Genomic DNA, 8098 nt, shown 5'->3' with positions numbered 1-8098 from the left:
TTAAGAATCAAATTAAGCTATCCAATTTTACTCATGCTATCATGCCAACAATGTTATCAATTAAGTTTTTAATTTTATCACTTGTTAAGATATATAACTACTGAACATGCGTGCTACTATCGTCATATAAAGCATTATAAATTCACATTACTAAGGTTCATGAATTAATCAAACAACTGTATGAAATTCAACCTAGAACACACATTTTACAAGTCATGTTTCACGGTGTAACTTTCAAAGATCACAAATAAATAACCGTTCGATTAAAACATGATTCATTTTATTTTTATAAAACACGGAGAGTTAAAAACACAGGGGAAAAAGAATTAGGTCTAAAGCACAAGAATTTCATTTTTAAAGAATTTTACAACTCAGTTGATCCAAACAAACATGTGACAGCAATTGGTCCAAAACTTGGGTCAGTTTGCAAGACCTACCGTTTAATATAGAGACATCAAGAAATTTTCGTGGCTTATCAATTTGAAAACATATGCGAATTTTATGGTCGATGGAGTTGGAATTATGCGAAAATTATCAATATAATTTAAATGAGGATTTTTTTACAAAATCGTTGATCAAAACATCACTGCACAGAAATTTCCTAACCACAACTCACTAAAATATTTATTACTCCTAATCCATATATCATATAAGCATGAAACCAACGCCAAATGAACACTAACTCCCAAGGTTATGTTCTCATAAAATTTTCATCCATAGGCATTAAACAGAAGGAAAATGGCAGTAAGGTCAATTAAAGAGTAAAAATCAAACAAAACGAGTTTCAGCACTAAGTCTTTCATTTACTATGTTCCAACTCTTACAACCACACTATTGATACTAACCCATACCAACTTAAATCTCACACTGTACTTACGTAAACATATACCCCATAGAATCCCTTCGCATCTCGATCTACTCATTACATCTAAATCACGATTGCTATGACTAAAAACATGCAATTCAACAGTGTTTCTAATTACTATCACAATACTATACTAGCATGGCTTCGGGATCACATAACCGCATATTACTAGGCGTAATAGTACTATCAACACATCATTCAACATCCAACTAGGTAACTATCATCGACTCGCAATTATTTTCATACTCACGGCTACCACAACACTTCATCGATTATTAACCTGAACTCGAAAATTTTATTTCTCATTTCCACAACATCATATGCTCACGTCATCATTCATACAAAATACTTACCGTAGCGTTATCCTGCAGAATGGTTAGAATATATGGGTCTCAAGGTATACATCAACTCGGTTATGCAATAATCAATGTATCAATCAGTTAACACTTAGACAACGATGTAGGAATTTCATGCTCTACCTCATGCAACTCTTCTACCCTTTCTCTCGTATACACTCAGGGTTTCCGGGTCAAACTGAGAGGGCCGCTGGTTCGGTGTGAGAGGGCCCCTAACTCATACCTTACCTCCGTGTGCTCCTAACAGTTCTATCCCGGTGTTCATTTTAATTAGACACATCCTAGGTTCATTGGGCTCATAGGTTTAGGCCTGAGGATCGTTCGCTCTGATACCACTTTGTAACACCCCCATTTATTTAAGGGCCTGAACTAGGACTCCTCAGATAAATGACGGTGTTACCATCTCGGAGACCCGAGGCAGTAGATAACAAAGGAAAGAAACACAGTACTTTATTAAAATGTTTATAGTGAGGTTACAACTGGAATTTAAACAAAGCCTTCAAAAAATATGACCAAAAGATAAAGTCTGATAAATCTACTAATAAGACTAAGGTGGGCTAGGCACTAAGTCAGTCATCCAAGCTCTCTTCCCGGCCAGCTCCCATCAGTCTCTGAAATACCTGTCAATCTGCTCCCTAATAATTGGATCATCACAGGCGTACACGAATACACAGGGTCAGCCGCAAAGCTGAGTAGGGAAAACAATTAAACAACAAAATATGATATGCATGATCCTCCGTCACCTCCATCTCCATCTCAACTCGTATCTCGTATCTCATTTCTCATATCTCATAACCCGGACAACCCAACCATACCGATCCCCGGTAGACTATATATATCGACCGTAGCCGATCGCGCCACTCGCTTGTTGAGGACACCAGGGCAAGTCCTGCAGAACCCGCCTGGGCCTTATCACAACTCACATCGTATCTCAACATCGTCACTCCTACACCATCCTCCAACTCCAATGCATATGAAATGCTCAACAGTAATAATGCAACACAATATGTATATTAATGAATGAAATCATGCCAGCTACCGAATGTTGTGATAACAAACTCAACACGATCAATGCAGTCAATCACCTTCCCGTATATGAATCAAAACGTAAATCAACAACCACGAATCAAGTCAACACAATTCAACAACAACGATAATAGGTCAAGTGTATTTCCCTACCTCAAAGTGCCAGCAAATCCAACTAAGTAGTTTAAGCAGTCCAGAAAATAAAGCAACGAATCTGATTATCGATCCTTCACGAATCCGTCACCTAAAACAATTATAATATTTATAATTACTAACTACTAAATATAGAAATCTCCCAAAATAGAAGCTTTCCCGAAATACAATTCCGACACCAAACTTATGCCCAACTGAACTAAAATAACCCGATTAGTATTTGACCCAACTTCCCAAAATAGAAGGTTACTAAAAATAGAATTTCTTAAAATGGAAACTTTCCCGTTATAGTAACTTTTCTCTTTTAATAAACCCGACTCGAAACCCGTCTTTAATTATTTAAATAACTCGGGAATTAAATTAAATAAATTATTTAGAAGACTCGGGAACTAAATTAATTAATTAAGTATACGATCAATTAACGAAATATAACGATTAAACTTATGACAAAACCCGTTTTAAAACTACAATAACCCGTCATCAACACCACCCCTTTCACACGCACTCACGCACTCCCATGCGCCACCTCACCACCGTGTCAACCACCAGACCCAACACCCAATCTGACCCAGCCACCAACGACCACCCCCATCGGGTCGATCGTCACGAGTGCGAGTCAAACCATGGCCGACATTTGGCCTGGTTCGCCACCACGCCTTCCCAACCGCCCCTTTTCTCAACTCACCACCACCGCAATCATTAACTAACCCCTCCCAAAACACCACTACCCTGCTCGCCGCCAAGTAGCGCACCCAGATACAGTGGCGCGCGCGCCGGCTCGACCTCCCCTAGTCCACGGTGGCGCCTCCCCAATCCTAACCACCCAAACTCGCCTGAAACTGCACACATAAACCCGTTGCTACCCCTGTCAAAGCCGCCTTTCACAGCCACTACCACCACCCATAACCACCCCAACAACCACCACGTCACTCGTCTCTCACCACACTACCCTTATACCCTGTCAACAACTACCATAGACACCATTATAAGACACGAAACAATCAACCAAAACCCGACATCAATACTAAAACAGAGGAAATGGGTTGAGTACTTACCTTTCTGCCGCCACAACGGCCACCACGGCCACCGACGTCGTCGTCGACAAAGCCCCTACCCCTTCCCTCTGCGCCGTCAACAACCCAGGCTCACTCTCTCTCTCTCTCTCTCTCTATGCGTGAAAGCGGTGAATGGTGTTGATGAAGAAGGGAGGCGGGTTGAGTGGATGTGAGAGGAGGGAGGCGGTTTGAGTATTAGGGTTAGGGTTATTATTAGGGTTAGGGTTATATGGGCTGGACATGTTATTGGGCCAACTCCAATGGGTCGAGGGTAAATGGATTGGCTCACATTTCGAATTCCGTATAAACCCGTCTCAATTAACTTAGATCGATACAACGCGAGTCAAGTAAAATAATTAACGTAATTATCGACTCAACAATTTACCCGACTTACTAGTAATATAAAATGTATAATAACTAATATATAATAATATTCGTTTAATCGATTATATAAAATACGGGGTATTACAGAGTTAGGGAGTTAGAAATATTTACAAATGGTGGTTTAGGGAGGACTCCACCAAACTCTCATTCTTGATGAGATGTCAAGGGGGCATGTCCAAGGTGTTGTTGATGTTGCTCAACACCTTGAAAAAGTAATCAAAAGCTTGTTCATTATCGTGATAAAGATATTCAATAGACCTTAGCCCTTGTTGTCGGTCTTGATCGATGGCATTACCAATGTAGGGATTGAAAATCCCTTCAAACTCGTCGTCCCAAAGACCACAAATTTCATTAAGTTGATCATTAAAAATCTCTTGATTTGATGGAGACAACTCTCCCATTTTCTTTTCTTGGCCAATGAGGCCATCCTCTTCTTCTTTGCTTGATTTTGATGAGCTTTGCAAGCTCTCTTTGTCACAATTCACTTGCTCTTTGAATGGAGCATCTTCAATTTTCTTCTTCCATTGGAGTTCCGACTTCTTCCTATCATCCTTCCGGCTATAATGATCGATCATAAAACATGGTTCATGCAAACGGGGAGCTCTCATAGTCTTGTCAAGATTAAAAGTTATGCTTTCATCTCCCACTTCTAGAGTGAGCTCACCATGTTTTACATCAATCACCGCACCCGCGGTGTGTAAGAAAGGTCTTCCTAGGATGATTGGAATGTTGGAGTCTTCTTCCATGTCAACAATGACAAAGTCCACCGGGATGAAAAACTTTCCAATTCGTACGGGAACATCTTCCCATATGCCTAATGGTGTCTTCGTCGATCTATCAGCCATTTGGAGTGTGATATTGGTGCATTTAAGCTCTCACATCCCCAACCTTTTACTCACCGAGTACGGCACAACACTCACACTAGCCCCTCGATCACATAAGGCTTTGTTGATCGTGGTGTCGCCAATGGTACACGGTATTGAGAAGCTTCCCGGATCCTTTAGTTTTGGAGGTGAACTCCCTTGAAGTATTGCACTACTCACCTTAGTGAAGGCGATAGTCTCAAGCTTCCGGATCGACTTCTTCTTTGTGAGGATGTCTTTCATGTATTTTGCATAGGCCGGCACGTGATTGATTAATTCCGTGAAAGGAATCGAGACTTCCAAATTCTTCACAATTTCCATAAACTTTCCAAGTTGGTCATCAAATTTGGGCTTGGCTTGACGACTTGGAAAAGGAAGTCTAATCACAATGGGCTCCTTCTCCTTGACCTTGTCTTCATTTTTCTTTGAAATCTCTTCTTTTGATGGTTCTCCATCCTTGGAGTTTTGCACAATTTCTTCCTTATCACTAGCTTCCACAACTTCATCCTCAACTTGCTTCTTCGGTGCTTCATACCTTGTACCACTTCTCAAGTGAATGGCACTAACCGTTTCATGTCTTGGGGGATTACTTTGAGGTGGTAATTGCCCCTTTTGTCTTTGTGAGCTTGAAGATGCTAGTTGAGTTAATTGGGTTTCCAACATCTTGGTGTGAGCTAGGATGTTGTTGATGGTGGTTTCATTTGCTTGACTATCTTTTTGCATTTGAGTGAAAAATTCTTGTTGATTCTTTTGCATTTGGAGGACCGCTTTTTGAACATCAAAACCTTGGTCATTTTGGTGATTGTATGGATTTTGATTTTGGTACCCTTGGTTTTGGTTGTAAAAGGGTCTTTGATTTTGGTTTCTCATGGGAGGTGGGGTGTATGTTGTTTGAGGGTTTTGAACATTTTGGCTTTTGTATGAGAGATTTGGATGGAATTTGGTGTTTTCATTGTAATAGTTGGAATAAGGGGTTCCACTCTTGTATGCTTGGAAAGCATTCACTTGTTCATTTGTTCCCCTACATTCACTTTGGTCATGTCCCAAAGTTCCACAATTCTCACATATCCCACTTGGGATTGATGAAGATGCCGTCATGGCATTAACATGATGCTTTGGTGATTTTGAGGCTTCTTCAAGTCTAGCCATAGCTTTTTCAAACTTCAAATTAATTGTGTCAATGTGAGCACTAAGTTGAGCACCCAATTGAGTAACGGAGTCCACTTCATGCTTTCCTCCTCTAGTAGCCTTGCGAGGTCTACTATATTGTGAGTTATGGACCGCCATTTCCTCAATTTTGTTCCATGTTTGATTGTCATCAACCTCGGTGAACATTTCATTTGATCCCATGTTGAGAATGTTCCTTGAATCTTCATATAGACCGTTCCAAAATTGTTGTACCAAGAACCACTCGCTAAGTCCATGATGAGGACATGAGCGACAAATTCCCTTGAACCGCTCCCAAGCTTCATACAAAGATTCTTCATCCCTTTGCTTAAAACCCGTAATTTGAGCTCTTAGCATGTTAGTCTTTTCCGGTGGGTAGAATTTTTTGTAGAAAGCTAGAGCCAACTTCTTCCAAGAATCAATTCCGAGAGTGGCCTTATCAAGGCCCTTCAACCATTGTTTCGCGGTGCCAATTAGAGAAAAAGGAAATAAGACCCATCGAATTTGGTCTTGAGTTACACCGGTTTGAGAAATCGCATCACAATAGTCACAATAGGTTTCCATATGATAATGAGGGTCTTCACTAGGCATCCCCCCAAATTGGCTCCTTTCGACTAATTGTATAAAGGCGGATTTGGCAATAAAATTTCCGGTTAGATGTTGTGGTGTGGGAGTACCATTGGGTAGGTTCTCCTCGGTGGGTACAGAATGTGATGAAAACTTAGGCATTGTGGGTTGATTTTGTGTGGTATTTTGTATTGGGTTCTCCTCACCTTCTCTTGCAAAAGGGTTGATGAACTCAATAGTTGGTTGAATATCTACAACCTCACTAATACCTCTCAAATTCCTCCTAGCAAGTCTTCTATTAGTTGTCAAAGTTCTTTCAATTTCACGATCAAAAGGTAACAAATCACCTTGTGACCTTCTAGACATGCAAAATATCAAACAACTCGAAAACAATTAGAACAAACCTTAAGGAGTTTTACTTCCCCAAGGCAAAGAAAGACATAACTAATAACAATATAAGAAAATCAAAATCAAGATAACACCGTCCCCGGCAACGGCGCCATTTTTGGTCGGGACTAAGTCTTTTCGGTAACTTGTCGTTAGGAGCACCTAGACCAAAACACAATTTATAACTTCACAAACAACTCTACAATTAGTAAAGAGGCAAGTAAAGGTCGGATCCCAAGGGACGGGAATTGAGATGAGATTTCTATTGAAACTAGTGGTGTCTTAGGGGTGTCACAATTTGGGTTGATGTAGAAGGTCACTAAACTAAATAGCAATGAAAGTAAACAAGCAAGATGAATTAAAAGGGTTGTAAACAATTGATAAAAAGCACTAGGGTGTCATGGGGTCATAGGGGAATCATGGGAATTGATCATACAAACATGTTCTCAAATTATAAGCAAGCAATTATTGATCATACAAACACGTCATTGCCCAACTACTATAATATGTACAAAGGCCTTCTAATCTTGTCTCTCCTTGATGCTTGGTCATTGAATTCAATCAATTTAGTCTCATTTTGCCATGAAAATGCAAGGTTTGCACTCCTTTCCTACCAAGGACACAAAACCTCAAAGAATATACAAAACAAAGAACTAAAGACAATAAATGACCCAAATATGCACTAAAAAGCATGGGAACAAGGCTAATTCGGGGACTAAATATGCGCTAATTATGGTCACATCAGTCGTCTATTTGATGCTGCTGCTTTATTTAATGAACAGAAAAATCTTTCAACCGATCAACCATCATCAGCATCATCCTCATCTGAACTCTCTTTAAAAAGCAAAAAAAAAAAAGGTATGTATAAATAACACGTAAAGCACTTGTGAAACAGTGATATTGGTTTATATAAGGTGTGATATTATTTCTAATAACGTGTGATATTATTTCTGACTCGTGACCATAGACCATATATAAGGTTTCATAAAATATAAATCATACACATACTTGTCATGGTGAGCATACCTTATTGTCGACATCGGGTACAAAAGCATTAGGACAGTTATGCTTATCATGGTGAGCCATTTGTTTGCAATTACGGCAAAGCCTTTTAGGCTTCTCCGCTTTGGCTATGCATTGTCGTTTCTTTTTAGAGATCATTCTCTTCCCACTATCATTGTTCTTTGCCTGACGAGGTGGTAGAATCCTCACCTCAGTTGAGGAACTGCATCCAAGAAGCATCTCCAACTCCTGCTCTTTGGTCATTGACTCTGC

General features: G+C 39.9%; 1 non-coding gene across 1 annotated transcript; it reads left to right on the top strand.

Annotated features, from left to right (window-relative positions):
• Positions 1–6119: 6119 nt before the first annotated feature.
• On the top strand, positions 6120–6226 carry LOC141624394 (small nucleolar RNA R71). The gene has a single exon (XR_012534205.1). It is a non-coding gene; the product is annotated as a small nucleolar RNA R71 (small nucleolar RNA).
• Positions 6227–8098: the final 1872 nt, after the last annotated feature.

The sequence above is a fragment of the Silene latifolia genome, chromosome 1, assembly GCF_048544455.1.
Source record: "Silene latifolia isolate original U9 population chromosome 1, ASM4854445v1, whole genome shotgun sequence".
In the NCBI taxonomy this organism is placed as follows: domain Eukaryota; kingdom Viridiplantae; phylum Streptophyta; class Magnoliopsida; order Caryophyllales; family Caryophyllaceae; genus Silene; species Silene latifolia.
The sequence above is the reverse complement of the archived record's forward strand: the minus strand, read 5'-3'. Positions and strand labels throughout refer to the sequence as shown.